Source organism: Temnothorax nylanderi, unplaced genomic scaffold (genome assembly GCF_030848795.1).
Source record: "Temnothorax nylanderi isolate EJ_2023f unplaced genomic scaffold, tnyl_v1.0 TNYL_tig0010_pilon, whole genome shotgun sequence".
Taxonomy (NCBI): Eukaryota; Metazoa; Arthropoda; class Insecta; order Hymenoptera; family Formicidae; genus Temnothorax; species Temnothorax nylanderi.
The window spans coordinates 2,249,250-2,267,050 of record NW_027249072.1 but is presented as its reverse complement, the minus strand read 5'-3'; the positions used below and the strand labels follow the sequence as shown (position 1 = coordinate 2,267,050).

The 17,801-nt window shown below is 35.6% G+C and overlaps 1 protein-coding gene across 2 annotated transcripts in view; it reads left to right on the top strand.

Annotated features, from left to right (window-relative positions):
* LOC139787568 (nicotinic acetylcholine receptor alpha7 subunit) overlaps window positions 1-17,801 on the top strand; it is a 194,825-nt gene that overhangs the window by 124,715 nt on the left and 52,309 nt on the right. The window lies entirely within an intron of this gene.

Below are 17,801 nucleotides of genomic sequence, written 5' to 3'. Positions count from 1 at the left end.
CATGAATATTGCAAACACATTCGACACTCGCAATTACGGTCGCTAGAAATTATTAACTTAATCCGCGCGATTATTTTATTAAATCATGCGCGGCATGCAATATTCCACTTCTAGACCAAAAAGTTATAGTGTCACGTGGCGAGCGGTTTTTTTTACCTTTTTTTACTCGCATATAAATTGGAAAAATATAAAGACCGCGATTAAAAGGTTCTATTTATACGTCAGAAGTGATTATCTCCAATACATTCGCGCTTGCTCGTAAAGCAATTTCGATCCGCGTTTTCAGCCCGATGGGCCGATGTTTTACTGATGTTTGAATTGCAAACTGGATGATGAATCAATTTCATTCATTGATTTTCGCGGCAATGAAACGTCGCAAATAAAATTTGCTATAATATCGTATAATATCAATAGTGTAAAATTCAATTTATCTTTACATATGATTATTATTGTAAATTAGCGCCATCATCACGTATTATTAATAATCACGTATTATTAATAATTTTATCGTACATTATTGATCATGATTGCTAGTAAATAATCCGGATATTACAAAACTGGTATATAATATATCTCTGCGGCTATATTATCCGCGTTTCATACTGCCTCGTACCGAACAATATATATCTTCCTATCAAGTGCACATCACTTTTCATTCTGTCTTAACTGACTGAGCGACAGGATGATCGATGATATAAAATTTATGTAAAAACGGGACTCGACGAAACGCGGCGCGACGAGACGGCGCTACAAGTTTCGTTACTTCGGTCCTGTCGCCTCTTCTGCGCGGCGGGAAGGAAATGCATTTACATAATTTTCGCCATGGCTGATAGAACGGGAAATGCAACTAGCACAACGAGACCGCAAGCCATTGGCAGGAGCACGCGCGAAGTATACGTATGCGAACGCAACACGTATACGTCCGGTATATCGGATGTATCGTAATCTACACCTTCGCGCGCGCGGCTATATCTCCCGAGGCGTCTGGCAATTTCTTCCAATGGATGGGTGATAGTTGCGCGCTAGACCGGCGAAACGGCTGCCCAGGGAGCCCGTGGACTATCGTGGATAATGGAGATACCGTGTTCGGATCATTTAGATATCTTCCTTCGGACGATATATAGTGTATTAGGGAAGGAGGGCGCACCCGCGCTGCACAACGATAACCGTTGAAGCACTACGTGGAATCTTCCGGTAAGATCCTAAAGAGACCCCTTTCAATTCTTTATGCGCACTGAATCGCTTCGAAGTCAAGTTTCGACGATTGGTTACGATGTTAACGGGTCGTCCTGATATGTTTCTTTGATTTACGTTTGCATTTTTTAACGCCTGTCTGATACTTATATTTATATAAGCAATCCTTTACCACGTGTGTTGGACAAGCTTCGCAAGTTCCATTACTGCTGTGGAGACGATAAATCACGCGGGTTGAAAATAACGTATAGGTGCGCATATAGGGTTTCCGGGCGGCGCGGTGGTGCGCTTTACTACGTGCTAAGAGTGGAAACCAGTGCAACTCGGGTGACATAAAATATAAAACTTCGTGCCAAAGACGATGTATTATGTGTAAGTGCATCAGTATACGAATCACATCTGAAGCTTGACTAATGCGACTTCTTGCGGATGTTAGTGTGCGTGTCAAAAAAGAAACGATCGTATTTAACTCTTCCTTCAGAAAGCAAGCTTCACTCAAATTAGTCCAAAACAAGTCTGAAGTTGAATTCATGTCTAGATTCTTTGAATATCTTAACACGCTATTGACAATAAATCCGAAAGATTTATTTTCTCTTCATTCCAAAAGATTTGTTGCTTTTAATCCGTTCAAACGTCTTATACATCTTGTAAGACAAATCTTTTGTCATCGATGGAACAGTATTAGCGACAAATTCTTCTAGCGTCTATTCAAGACAGACGAACTTCCACTTGGAGAAAATCCACGGTCGTGGCGAAGAAATTCTCTACCCCGATGTAACTATTTGGTCGACTCTAGGAAAGAGTTCTCGAGCAAGGAGAATACTAGCGAGTCTCTCTCGGTGAGCTTTAATGGGCCAACCGGTATTATGAGCAAAGTCAGAATCTCTCCTTCCATTCGTAGCGAGAGCTATTTCTTTTTCTCTTTTCCGCTTAGTGTACTGTGCACTGCATCTTTTCACCCTCCATCTTCCGCACCCGACGCGTCTCACGGTGCCACCACTTCGTACATGCACTTAGACGAGTTCATTCACTCGGCACAACCTACTTGGAACTCCGCGAATGCGGAAAGAATGATTTACACACATGCGAATCGCGGAGATACAAGAGTTTGGACGCTTCTGATTGTGAGTCGAGTTTTATTTTCGAATTAATCGGGGGAACAAAATACTATACTCTTTGTTCTATTCTCTTTGTTTCAAACGAAAGTATATAGATTCCATCGAAATGATGGTATGTCTGGCTTAGCTTTGTAAGCGGACTTGATATCTCTATATTTGCTTTTTGCACCAAATATTTGAAATTGGAAAATTGGAACTGGAATCGAAAAAAACTCCTTCGCATGTACACCTTTGTATTTTTTCTATAATAGTAAAACAGAACAATTTTTGAACGTAAATAAATTAAAACGGTAAAAGCAATTTCGTCTAAAACTTCCTGACGCTGCAGAAGGTCGCAAAAAAAAGTAGATCGGAGGCGACAGCCTGTATTTCGCGTACTTTGCGACTGAGCTTTTTAGGTCCAAAACTTTAAATGACGAATTTCAAATAAAGATTAAAGAGATACGGAAAAAAAACATTCACGAGCTTTTGATTAAAGTTTGATTTGATCATTAACGAGTGCTCCACACCTCCAAATCCAGATCCGTAATACTACAGCTGTGCTATTTATCGAGAGAAAAGTTTCTAGTATCTTAATTAAACGCGCTAAATTACATTACTTCTTTTTGCGTGCATTAATTACGAGGACTCTCGATTTGAAGTGACGCTATTTATCCATTAGATATAATTGCTTAATTAAGCGTACAGTAAGAGACGAAGCGACCACCCGATATATCAATTTTACGCCGATTTAATTTTCAACGCCTGCGCGATACCTTATCTTTCCTTTTTAGCGGGGACAAGAACTCGTTTATGAAAGATCTCGCAATATGCAATATCGTTACGAAAAGGCTGTATCGGCTTGAGAAGAGAACAACGCGGCATAAAAGAGCGCGCGCCGGTACGAGTATGCGGGCCGCTCTCAATAGCTTTCGCATACTGATTAGGCATAGATTTCCCTTGCCATGTAAATGCAGCTGTCGAACCTACACTCGCGAGATGTTACTATATCCCTGGGACGCGTTGTTTACGAATTGCTGAGGGTCTCCTGATGTGGAAGGTTCGGGGGTGCATATCTAAAAAAAAATGCCAATACCATCTGGATCGTTTCAATTGGCATTTTATGAATTGAACAGCTGTCACGTATCGACTTACGTTTAATCCCGCCACTGCCTTAATCAATACCATGCCATATCTCCGCAAAATTAATTGCAGCGCTCACGGCATCGGGGATCGGGGCACCCGTTTTAATTACACTTTTTTTCCGCGTTCCTTCATATCGGTAGGGGAAAAAAATGATTTGGTATTAAAAGGTACGCGTCTATTATTAAATTATTAATTAGGTCGCTATAAAATTCATCGCAAATTCGAGCGCTTCTATTCGCCTTTAGAGCTTGAAAATGAAAGAAGCATTACGAATCGTATCTATAAGAACCATAATGAGTTTAATCCATAATGAGGAACCATAATTGAATTTAATCAAAGAGACAATTGATATATTTATATGTTATTTCAAAGAGATTGTTTTTAATTATGTATTATTAAAAATAAAACGTTTTAAAAACCTAATACAATAATTTTTTAGATTTCGTAAAAAAATTAAAAATAATGTTAGTGCTCGACTTATGATATAGTAATAATATGTATAAAGTTGTATGTTACTTTTTTATTTATAAAAAATATATATAGCAATATTTATTAGAAATATTATTTACCAAGACTATTAATATTTATGAAGACTGAATATTTAAAATTCCAAGTCAATCGCATATGCAAATTTTCCAAGAGATGTATAAATATCTCCTAAATACGAAAATCTAAACTCGGCTTCATACATTCTTCTCGTTTTGTACCGCGGATGGTAAGTGTAATAGGATCTCCGCCTAAGGGGATTAAGACTGAATGAAGATCAAAGATATAGATTCGGAAAGTTTAATGGTTAGATGTCCTTTAAATGAAAGATTAAAGCTCCGTTACCAATTTTGTACCCCCCGAGGTGCTTTGAAATTCTGATATTCAATTTGATTTACTAAATCTCGCTTTAGAAAATCTAATTTGCAATAGAATCCTATTTATAATTTTATGTGCTGTATAATGCAGAAAACATTCAAAGGATCAAAAGATATACTGGTACATAGAACACATATCAGAAATTGCAAATAGAATATCATGAAATTGTAAATAGAATTTAAAAAAAAATATGTAAGTAGTCACAAATTATAGATCACTAACAATAAGTAGGGCTAACGTCAAATGTGAAATTTCTCCTACTCCTATTTCAACAAAGATATCGCAATATTTCCTGCTAATATATTTATTTTTAATTATTCTTATTATCATATTATTATGTTTAGCTATAGAGAAATTATTAATTAAAATTAGTGACCATTCATCAATAATACTCTCATAACATTGTTAATATTTTTACATAGTACACGATTTATTCGATAATATTTATAACTCAGTTTAGTGTACTTTATGTATTTTAAAATTTTAATATTCATCAAAGTAATTTAACAATTAAACTCGCTGAATTATCCAATATATTTTTAACCAGTTATTCACTGGTGCATTTAATTATGTGTATAATTACAATCGTAATTCTCCGTAGTTTTCCTCAAAAAACATTTATTCTTCACGTTTTAACATTTTATTTTTCTGAAATATAAAAGTAAAGGTCGAATTACAGAATAAATGTCGTTCTTTCCGTTATTCATTTGTAATTAACTATTCTTACGTCGATGAGATCACGGTCTCTTAGCGGAGACATTTCCGTGCTTGAACAATATTAGATGCACATACGTTTCCTCAAATTCTTGTATAAATCCACTGTAGCTGGAGAGAGAGAGAGAGAGAAACGACGCTCCTCCCCGTCTATTTCTCCGACACGAGCTTTGAGCACACCAGAGCGACCAACGAGCGGAATATTTGCCGAAGTCGAAGGGTATGCCCGACTGTAATGTTCTGGCTATCCTCTATATCCCACGCGAACAATTTCAATTATCTTTTGTGTGGAATTCGCGAATAACAATCCGGGAAGGTCCAAGGAAAAACGCTCCAAGCAGAAACATACTCTCTGAAAAGAACTAAAAATTATTTAATCGAAACGTTGAAGACGATGTACGAGTAATAATCTTTCTCTTTTTACCGATCGCACTATATCAAATTAAAATACTTTTTCGACGTTACTATTAACTTACGTATTCTTAGAGATGAAAGAAACCGCTTTTATATTACTAATTTTAAAAAAAATTCACGAATTAGTATTTATTAACAGTGCAAGAAGAATGAAGAGAAATGTTTATTTTTTAATATATATTGTAAATGTACAGCTGTGTGTGTGTGTGTGTGTGTGTGTGCTATCGATATGCCTGTTAAAAAAACGGTTTGATACAAGTTTGCTATTGATTGCATTCAATTGGGCCGATTTATGAATTTAGTGCGTATATTTGCTCTGTATATGCGAGATGCGAGCTGGAATGAGCATTTTTAACAGTATTCATGATTTAAATATCATTCAAAATATGCAAAAAGAAGAATCCTCTCTCCCCCCCCCCCTCTCTCTCTCTCTCTCTCTCTCTCTCTCTCTCTCTCTCTCCTCCCTCTCTTACAACAATGTAAAAATTGGTTTAAAATGTAATAAATTTGTTTGTAAGCTCCTAATATAATTTTTCGAGAATATCCTCTTCATCTTATATTCTCCTGTGTAATCGAGGGTAAATTAGCCAATTTTTCAAGAGTTGGTTGGTTCTTCGAAGGGTTTTCGTTAAAAGCTCGCAATGCAACGGCATATTTTATGCGAGATATGAATTATTTAGATTCCACGTAGTCGTGGCTGAATAAATTAGGTCCATAACGATGTCGTTCGTAAATATTTTCTTAGCGCATTTAAGAGTGACTTACTTACGCAAAATTTGTTCAGTATGCATCTTCTAAATCAAACATCTTTTTACCAACTTTGCAGAATGCAATAAAAGATGTCAATTTTATAAAATATTGATATTTTTGTAGATACAAATGAAATAAAATTGATATTTTTAGAATTGGATTCTAGTTCAAGCGCATTATCGCTTAATAAAACTAATATCCTAAAGAATCTGCAGTTATATAGTACCTAATTATGTTCAAAGCAACCGGATAATTAAAAATTACGATATATTATGTTTCTGTCAATTATTTACTCTTCATTATTTAATTTCTTTATTTCGTTATAAGATGAATTTCTGAGTAAAATAAAAAAACGTTCTATTCTACATAAATATCTAAAATGGTTAATTAAAAGATGCCGAAATAAATGAAGTTTATTCTCGTTTCTGGAAGCTTTTTCTTACGCTACGTAACGAACTGAGGATTAAAGAAAAAGATATCAAACAAAATACGAGTTAAGGAAGGTAATTAATCCTGAAAGCACGTTACTGCAAAAGCTAAGATCAGAATGCGAGCCTCGCAATAAAAAGTCGTTTTTAGCCAAGTCGCTGAATTCTCCTCAATAAAGTTACAAACAGCTTTATCATTTGCTGAGCTCGTTCATTATTTCTTATGAAATTAACAAATTATAATGAAATTTCAAATAACTTGTTCACGGCTTCGAAAAAATTCGCGATTCGAGTTTGTAAAATCAATGTTATTGCATTGAAACTGTTAAAGAATAATATCTTCTATGCAAAGAGAAAATAATAGAATTAATAATAGTCCTATAATAGTAGTCCTAAACATACGCATATATCAGTCCCTTTATATAGCCTATCGAAGATATTCTGTTAAAATAGACGTTTAAATATATACTGGCAATCAAAATAATCACTTTAATGTTAATGCGAACACGAATCTAAAGTTTACACACGTCAGAACACACGTATCTGAAATTTACACGTGCATCAGGCGGATCCTGGGACAGAAACGTTGATTACAGTGTTATCGCCGTGGTTACAGTTACATGTGGTCCGGGGTTACTATCACGGATCCACCTCGCGTGTCCGCTGGAGCAAGAAGGGGCTCCTTACACCAGGGTGCCGTTTTCCGATAAATTCAGGTCGCTTGAGTAATCGAGGGTGCATTAACTGGTTCTCGTCGAAAATTGAGTTACACCACTAGCTGCTGGTACCTCTCCTGGTCAAAGGACACGTATATATATTATAAATTGTGAGTGTAAAATCTCGCTGGCTTTAATGTAAACTCACATTATCACGCTGTACAACGAACACACCCGTGGTTCGTCGGAGATCTACGATTATAATCCTCGCGCAAAACCGGCGAAATCGTATACGTATCTGTTTCAAAGCGTGGCGGGGTAAATAAGGAACGGGCTTTTTCACGGCACGAACAGAGGAAAGGACGAGGAAGCTGGCATTTAACTTCCGTCGAAGAATTATAAGGATGAAGAATTCAGGTGGTTCTCTCTCTCTCTCTCTCTCTCTCTCTCTCTCTCTCTCTCTCTCTCTCTCTCTCTCTCTCTCTCTCTCTCTCTCTCTCTCGGACTGTCTGATTCCCAAGGCCGCGGGCCAAATAGGACAGGAGCCATTCGATTCGAGCAAATTCCGCAGCCATTCGTCAAGGTCTAGCACTGACGGGCTGTAAACTCGGGGCGTGAAGCGCTCGATCTTCACGTGCCAAGCTCGATTTCACTTTGGCGTGCTTTATATTGGTCCCGAGTTACTCAGCACTTTTATGAGTCTCCATTTACTTCTTTCTCGTTTGCATCTTTCGCGCTCGTCCGCGCTTGTGTCTGTCAGTCTGTGTGTGTACGTTCGTGTGCGTACAGGGTAAGCTTCTCTCTTTCTCCCTCTCTCTTTTCGCGCGCATTTACAGAGTGAATTTTTCATCTTGATTGCTTTGAATAACCGCTTCGTTGTTTGCGCGCGATCGAAGCTTTTTTGCAAGCGTACGCGATGCGGGCGGCGATGTAAAAAGAATCTAATAAAGTTTCTTCTTTGCTCGTGCTCTGACGGCATGAGTTGCGCGGGACACGTAGATACTTTGACGGGGGTTTTGTATAGTATTAGCTATGCGGGATTGATGAATGATGTAACTTTGATTCAAGATTAATTTGAAATTGTTAGAGTTAAATTTACATAATGTAATTACGTGAGTCACTTCGATTTCTCATAAATAAACGACGTTATAATTTATGTTAATAATATAAAGCAATGTCAGCAATTATTTTTATTATTTTCTGTCATAAAGAATTGTGCGTCAAATAATCACGTACAAATTTAACAATTTATTAGCAAATAATAAAAATAATCTTGTAAATCAATCGCTTTTCTTTAAGCCTCTTTCTGATAATTCATAAATAAATAGGTACGTCTATTTCATTCAATAGATATAAAACAGCAGATCTCTGCGAAAATATGTATAGCTTAATCATTTATATATAATCATTTATATAAAAAGACACGATAAATGGCTTATGATGATAAAAAATATGTCTCAAGAAAGTATTCTCACAGCAAAGTTCTTCAGCAACCATCACCTGTTACTACACGGATCAAGTTATTAAGCCCGTTTTTATACGAATGAATCGTGCCTTTACATTCGGAAGTATGAAAAGATCGGATGAGATGGATATCGTGGGGTGCCATTGTAAGACGGACCTTGGACGAAAATCTTGGGGATAATGTGAAACTTTGGCCGACCCAGTTCCATTCGTGCTGATCGCGATTAATGGGCACGCCCTGTACGCCCCGTGCATCTGTACACGTTATGCGCTAAGGCGAATGGCGTGTTTACCATTGGGGTAAATATACGATACGTGCTCCGCGAACGTGATTAAGGCAGTACCATGGTAGCGCAGCCTTCTCGAGTCCTGCACGTTACGTTCGTAAATATATACTTTTCTGTTTATCGGTCTAATTGAACCGCAGATAATGGGAACGAGCGTGAAGGGTGGAAGGGAAAGAGAAAGGAAGAAAGTTGCGAGCGCACATAATTCTCAATAGCGAATACGATAAGTTCGCTAACGTTGCGAATCTCGAGGGTGGAACAATGACGAAAAGGATTAACTCTGAAAAAGGGATCAGTCCGCACACAGGAGGGAAGAAACTCGCATGCGTGTAAAGGTTAATCTTCGCGATACGAGAATCGCAGAATCGTAATTTACATTATTGTCCTTTCCTCTTTTCTGTTTTTTTTTTTTAGTTTTTGCATTGCCTTTGTCTCGCCATTTTGTCTCTTCATCACGCAGTTTTGTTCCCCGTTTTTTATTCCGCGTTCTTCATGCTTTTAATAACAATGAAGTGACTTTCTCATACTGTACGGGAGTTTAATTAGTAACAATGAAAGGTAGACGCGGCGTTTCGTGTATTAAAATTAAAATAGAGCCTCGATGCCTCTTAATTATCTGTGACTCTTTAACCCGCCCAAATTACAAGAATGGCCGACGCTACGCTACAATAACGACGCCAACAATTAAAATGGCCAAGTCTCAAAAAGAAATAAACCGTTGTGATTGGACCGTTTTTAAATGTAAATAATGGTTGGCTAAAAATTTCTTCGTATAATTAATTAGTGACGTTTAATGAAACTTCGTGGCGCTTGTAGCGCTTTATTAATGCTGTTAAATAAAATACTAACGTAATTATACATTATTTATTGCAACCTTGATGATCGCGTGATAAACGAGTGGCATTAACGTCAGTATGTTATAATGCCATTGAAAAATGTCTGTACATACAAGTTGGGATAATAAAGATGCTTCACGTAATGCTTTTTGTTTTATGATATTATGTTATTTACTTATCCCTGTGTATATAATTTCAATATAATTTTTATCGGTTGCTCACTTTACCATTCTATTTGCATCTCATTGCATACCTTTTAGAATATACATTTTCTGCTTTTATTATCTTATATATAATATATTATTTTTCACCTTAATATCCTGTTACTCTCTTGCTTTTATTAGAAAATTAATTTTATTTATGTATAGTTATCAATTTTTCAGATAGAGCCGTGTATATTTTTCTTCTGTAATAAAAATAATAATTGTAGCGATCGTAGCGCAGATGTGCGCTGCTCTAATGAGCCATAAATCCCAACCGAATAAAATCCAACCAAAAATCGTTGGTTTTTAATCGTTTGCCACTTCTCGGAACGTAATGGCAACCTATCAAGAGTATCTTGTCTAGGAAAATCATGATAATGGCTAATGGTAGCCAACATGATCATTTACGATCGTTAAATGGTCATGGTACTAGAAGAAAAATATAAGCAAAACATAAGTATAATTACCTTTCACATAGGTATCTGTTTTTTTCTCTTTTTCGTTAGATACATCTAAACGGAAAACAGAAGAAATAGGCACTTGTGAAGAGCAATTATACTTATACTTTTTCTCTTTTTCCCTTTTTTCTTCTTTTTTTAAATAAAAGGTAACATACATAACATAATATTATATAATATTTTAGAGGTATTTAAGTGCTATTTACTGCTATAAGAAAACAATAGCGAGATAATAATAGAGCCATACTGTACATTAAAAATTATTAATTACATTTTAATAATAAAATTAAATAATTTAATTAATAATTTTAAGAATTAATTTTTATCCATGTAATATTTCATATAGTTCTTTTTTATTTTTTACCGCTTGAAATACATATGTTTATAATTTTAACATTTTATTTAACGTTTATTTATTGCGACATTCTGAGAACATATACTTCAATTCATTATTCGGTTTTTGGACGTAACATTGCTAGTAAAGCTCCTAGGTTCCGAAATATGGAGTATACTTTATTTTCTCTATCTCTCTCTCTTTCTTTATATGCACGTTTCTAAAGAGAAAATTAAGGTAACATTAAATAGACAATGGTGGCCGAACTGTGGTACACTACGAATTTACGTGCTCAAGAGAAGAGCGAGCTTGGCGCTTCGTTTGTCAAGCGTGGCTTGAATTTCAGCGTCTCGTTAAATTAAATCCACGTCCGAGGGGGAATCTCGATGGATAGGCAAGGGCATCGAATAAAAGAGTCTCCGTTTCTCAGGGGATAACTCGCGCCGAAATGGTTGTGCCGTGGTAAATTGTCGTCGGCGACGACAACCGCCCGGTGGCAGAATATAACACAAGGGCGGCCCCTTGTGCTTTTCCTTCTTGTTGTTCCCAGCCCCTTCGCTATATAATAATAACGAGTATCGAGTTATTTATGTAATTGAAGAAGACAAGATTTTCTCATTATTAAGTTGATATATACTAGGAAATTAGGTTACATTTGTTATATACATATGTTCCATTTTCCATATACCTATATGTAGAATTGTATTAGTAATAGAGCAAAATATCAAAGATATGTTCTCTATGTTCTCGATATTCTTGATTTAATGTACGTAAGATGTATAGTTGAGTGTTAGATAAACAAGTTGAGATACAAAGAAAACTGAAATGGAACTTTTGCAAAGGATAAGCCGGCACCACATTTATTCAAAAAGCTTTCTCAAACTACTACTACTACTACTACTACTAAGACACACATAAAATATGCAGGAATATTTTCAGTGTACTTTTTATTACCTTTTTTCGATCTAGAACGCGGTCTGTTGCAGTGCAAGGAAAACTCATTGCAGTGTCTTTTTTATAAAAATGCTACGAAAAAAGCCACAATCATGTTAGACACGTTGTGGAATTTACGCATCCTGATAATGTTGTTTTGTGACGTAATGCTCTCTTTCATCATCTTTCGCTGTTCACCTTTTGTATAAGGTTCGAAAGACGCCGTAATTGCGTCCCTCGTAAAGAGAATGAAGACTTACTATTAGTTTCTAAGCCCTCATGATCCGTCTTTCTCTTAAGAACACTACAAAGCGAAATACGTGAACAGGATGCTAGTTACAGTAAACTTGAATTCTACGATCATTTCGGCAGCTTAATGAAAATTCTGGCAAATACGCGTATGCACACGTATGTTCCAAAATTCTATACGTATTAGATATATAATATAATATGATAAAGGAGTTTAGACCTGATCAATTTCGATAATATATCTTTGCCGAATTTGAAATTAATTATGGAAAATTATATTGCAAATTTTTATGATAAAGCATTAATTCTCTATTTATAATATATTAATTTACTCTTATTCCTTTACACAATGTTAAATAATAAAACGTAAAACAATACTATTGTAATTTTTAAACAGTATTTATTTTACTTATCCGTATTTATTTTATTATTCGTAGATACTATCGTAACTACGTAGGTACAATTTTATATCAGTTTCGTATCCTTTACCGCGAGGCATTATCTTCCCGGATACTCCAATAGCATAAGTACGTGCTGATAGAGCTAAAACAGATCGCCACGATTTGGTTTGCAACGCACGTAGAGCTTAGAGCTTTCCAGTCAGGGACACAACTGCATAGCAATACGGCTATTAATTGTATTAACATCTTGCAAATATAAACTGGAACAATCGCGATCTCAAGCATCACCAACATTGTATTCTCCGAGTAATCTACCCAAGACCTTAATAGCTAGATTAAGCAATGTGCCGAATATTGTTTCCTGTTTTGTATTATGGTCAAACGTATTCTAATAAAACGTATTCAATGTATTACTGTTTTATTTATTAATTTCTTTATAGATATTTTATGGAATGTCCCTGAATTAGTATAAAGCATACTACTTGCGTTACATACATAAGCATGTATCGCCTTGTAATATATAATACCTCCAAATTCGAGATACTAATTTCTAAATAGAATTGATATTCGTGTTACGCGTTGGTAGAAGATATTCTTTCCGGTATATTAGCGCGAGGTACAGAATACACGAGGTAATAATAAATACATATAACAATTGGGTTACCTTATAAACTCACGGTATTTTTTTTTTTTACAAGATTTCCCGTACGTATCTCGTGTCCATTGGTACGAGATATCGGCATTACAGATGTACATACTTCCGACATGGTAACGGAAGATGAGCACTTGTTATACATATCTTCATTTGTTGAACCATACTCGTGAACAATAGTATGTAAGGTTATAATCCACGCGGACTGATCCATGTACCGTTGTTTTATTCAAGAATATCATGAATAACTGCACGAATACCGAATATATTTATCGTGGTGTGTGCCGGGACTTACAGTGTAAATGCACAGAGTACATTCGTAAATTAGATAGCGTTGCTGCTGCTGCTGCAGAATCTTTCGTTTTATGTTTTGTTTTATTTATTTTTGCGGATTGGGAGGAAATAGGGTAATGGCGAAGTGCGATACTTTGGATTTGGTATAGATGTTCGTGTATGTTTCGTTATATGTACCTATATGTCACAGTAAAAACGTGAAATCAGTAAATGTATACACTTACTAGTCAATGTATACATTTACTAAATTTTATGTTTCAAAATTTATATCTTTTAATAAGCAATATCATTATCACTGATATATTTTTTTTGTTAGATCCCTCGGATGAGGGAAATTAAGTGCCTTCAGCACCACCTTAGGGCTATATGACACTGTGTATATGATGAGTGTACGTGTAACTGTGTGTTTATGTCCGCGATGTAGTAAACTCGGTATGCCGTAGGTGCGTTAGGCAAGAAATTGCGCGGATCACTTCCCCCTGCGGCCTATCACTGATATATAGATTGAGTTGGGTTAGATTCGCTTTTTTGGAGGTGGAGGGCGCAGCCCCGCACCCCTCTATCTCACTACACTCATACTTATAGAGCTCTTGTAAGTGTATACATTTACTGAATTTCGCTTTAACATATACATTTACCTTACTTCCAATCATTCAGTACATTTATACCGCGCCACGTATCTTCTCACAATGGAGAAATCCTATACTTCAAGATGCCCTTCTATTTTGAATGATACTTACGTCTTTTATAACTACATAGAGTTTTTTTCAACGTGTACCTTTAATTTTTGGTGATACTAAGTGTGCTTGTAAAATTTACTGGTAAAAACGACGAAGTGCTAATAATTCTTACGTATATTCTATATTGATAAAAATATAGAACCGTTTCGCAAACTAATTTCTAAAAATACAAATAAATAATAAGATTTTACTGTTGAAGTTCATTGTTAAAAAATCGTACATTTGAATTTAAGAGGTCATGGAATATAGCAGCTTTGTTCGATATTCTTGGTAAGAAGCTAAATATAAGTTTCATAACAGCGTCATGTTCATGAAATCTGCCATCAGCTTCCTCGTAGAGGAACTTTGTTCGCCAATTCTGAAATCCCATGTATATCCAATGATAAGACGGGAAAGATATTCAACTTCTATTTCTCCCTTCAGTCTCAATCTTGGTTCGTTAGGGTCACGTTTTGTTGCGTGATCTCGTCTTACAAAGAAGTTTGTTACTTTTTGGATCGTTCGTTACTTTAATTGACAATTTCGTCGAGGGGAAAATGGAAGCGGAAAGAGGGATCGTCGACAACGCGACGCTGTTAGATCGGTCTTTCTAGAGTTCCTGATGACACCGCGTGATGCCTCCTGATTGGTCCGCCATTAATAGAGAAGAAGTTAGTGGGAATGAGGCAAAGCTATAAGTAGAAGTGAGACAAAGTTATAACATCTAAATGAAAAGTACGAGAATGAGGAGGCTGTCTCTCTCGATCGTTCGCTATAGTTCCCTATTAATAACGGACGGTGTCGTAACTCTTACTAGAGGAACTCTAGGTCTTTCCATGACAAATACCAGCGTAGCCGTCCTCTACCTACCTCTCGGTCTTATGCGATAAAATGGCGATCGGGATTCCGCGCGAATTCGTGCCGCGACGGTAATCGAAATTACTCGAATTCCCAATTCGCGAGTTTAAAATGTGAACGTGTGATTAAATCTCTGGAGAGACTCTGTCGCGAGAATGTCTCGTCCTTGTCGCTTTAGTCTTCGTGTCGCTGGGAAACCGTTCAGCTGGGGAAAAAAGCGCGGATTCCTGGAAGAAAGAATTCGCGATTGGCTGGCTTGATTCGATTAAGCTCATTTGTCTCGACCCTCCAGTGAAATGTTGCGCGCGATAATGTCTCGCTGTGTTTCGTTCTGCGGGTGCCGGCATACATCCTATAGATACTATATAATTGTCATTGCAAGAAAGATTACCGCGTTATTTCATGCTTGATTTTTACAGCGTCGCTCGCCCCGATGGAATGTTCTTTCTGAGTATAACTGTCTCGAGCAATTCTCGACTGGTAATGGATGTAGACTCATAAAAGCGTTTTCCTTAAACTCATAAAACACATTTATACTGATGTGTTTGCGTTCTCTCGATAAAGGTAAAGAAAGCCGGCCATTCCGATGCGGTATAATCCGCGGGAAAAAAAATTTATTTTTATATAAAATTTATTATAGAATATATTATATAAAAGCGCCCATGTATCATATCGTGAGTAAAGCATGACATGTATTTTAATGGAAATATTTCTTTATTATTAATAACTAAATTATTTGTTTAAAATGACAAATGGCGGTTAGTAAATGTATTAAGTTGTCACAAAATTTTGACAAATGTGACCTGTATCGTTACAAGTATAATATTCTTTATGGATATAAGCAAAGATAAAAATAATCAAAAGCTTATTTTAAATCCACAAATATTTGAAACAAGAGATATTTATAATATGTGTTCTGTAAAATTTTTCTAATAAAATTTCGTAGCAAGAAAATAAATAATCGATTCTCGAGTCACGTCATAGAAATGCCAAAGATAGTGTGTGACGGATATATTTCAAGTTTATGAATATCGCAGCAACAGGAATTATATAGTGTGCACCGGAATATTAGACCACTTTCTACGAAACTATGCTAACTAAGACTGGATTAGCTATGCAAATCACTGAGTTACACGAGAGTTTCCACTTTTCGCCTATGTCGATGTATAATTATCGCGTAGAGAAATGCACGCTTGCCGAGTATATATTCCCTCTTTTGATTTTGATGAAATATCATATCTCACACAGGTACTCTCTCTAAATATTACTTAGTTATTATATGTAAGTATCTGGTAATGTTACATAATTCTTACTTAAGAATAAATCGTCTTTGACGAGATAAATCGAAGACTACGTTTGACGAGCAGCTTAATATAGAAAATATTTACTTTATAAGAAAACTTCGAGAAAAAGTTTTTTAATTAAAAAGACTGAAATATTTTTATAAAAGTTACTAAACTAACGACGCACTTTATTAAAATAATCACATTATTTGTGCATAAATTTAATATAAAATATTATAATTATCTCATGATTTTTTCTTTGTCTCATTTTTATATATTTTATGCAATACGATTTTATTTACCTACTTTATATATCTTGTTTTTTCTGTACTCGCAGGCCGTGTAGTATAGCAAAGTCGTAAGGTGAAAAAGTCTTCGATGCAACATTGCAACATTGTTAAATCTTCCGACTTTCCGTTTCTTTTCTTTCTCGTTACCTTTTACATCAATTTACGTTCGACTTTTATCGGGCTACTTCTGTTTTCAACGTACGGTTTAACTGTTCGGCGGATCAGTCGAAACGACTGCTTCTCTTATAACTTAGAACTAAATTAAAAGTAAAGAAATTATAGCGTAGATCTAACTCATTTTATAGAATTATATTACAATTAAGAAAAGTCGGGATTAAAAAACAATATTGTAGAAGAAATAATAATAACACACACAAGAGAACCAGCTATATTTCTATGAATATACTTTTTTATCCGGACAAAATATATCAAAATTCCTCTTTCTCGTAGAAATACCATCTCAGAAAATAGGTCGTATTTCAAAAGGCGCGAATTGTAAATGACATTCTCGAAAACCGTTTCGCTTGGAATTTGCGTGACTCGCGAAATCATATAGACGCTTCGTAACGGAATTCCGCTTCGTTCCGATCCCATGACTTTTATCCCGTATCCGGTTACTTCTGTATTCGGCTTGTCGACTCTTGCATCTTCAAGTCATATTCTTCAGAGGCAATTCGCCAAGTGCGAAACGAGATTGTCGGTATTTGTTTCGTCTGTGGAAGATGTCTGTGGAAGCATCATCGCTCGAGCTCACGCTTTTCATAGAACTGGATGATAAGAAGTGATATCGCGTGCCAAAGGTAGAGTAGGATCGTCCGGAAAAACACGAAATAGCTTTGCCCTACGGTCGACAAGATGCTTTCTTAAAAGCAAAGGATTTACTTTCAATGGCTATACTCAATGACTCAATTAGCTTCTTGTGAAAAATAAGAGTACACTGTGTGAGATAAAAGAACTAGGTAATAATAGGTAGATTATTTGTTTATATATATATGTGACTTTTCGCTGGACATAATTTGGAGTTCTAAATATTTCTCGGCTAAATAAATAATCGAAACGCTAAATAATTTATCTCGTCGAAAAAAGTTCGAAAATGCTTAATAAATATATGTTATATTTTTAATTTACTTTAAATATAACATATTTAAAATCAGGCTTTTATACAAGCTGACAATTTATATGTATATATGAAAAGATACTGTATTTTTATGTTTTTATAATTTTCTCATCAATTAGATATATAAAAAGAATTCAAGAAACTTCTTTGCGATAAGAGA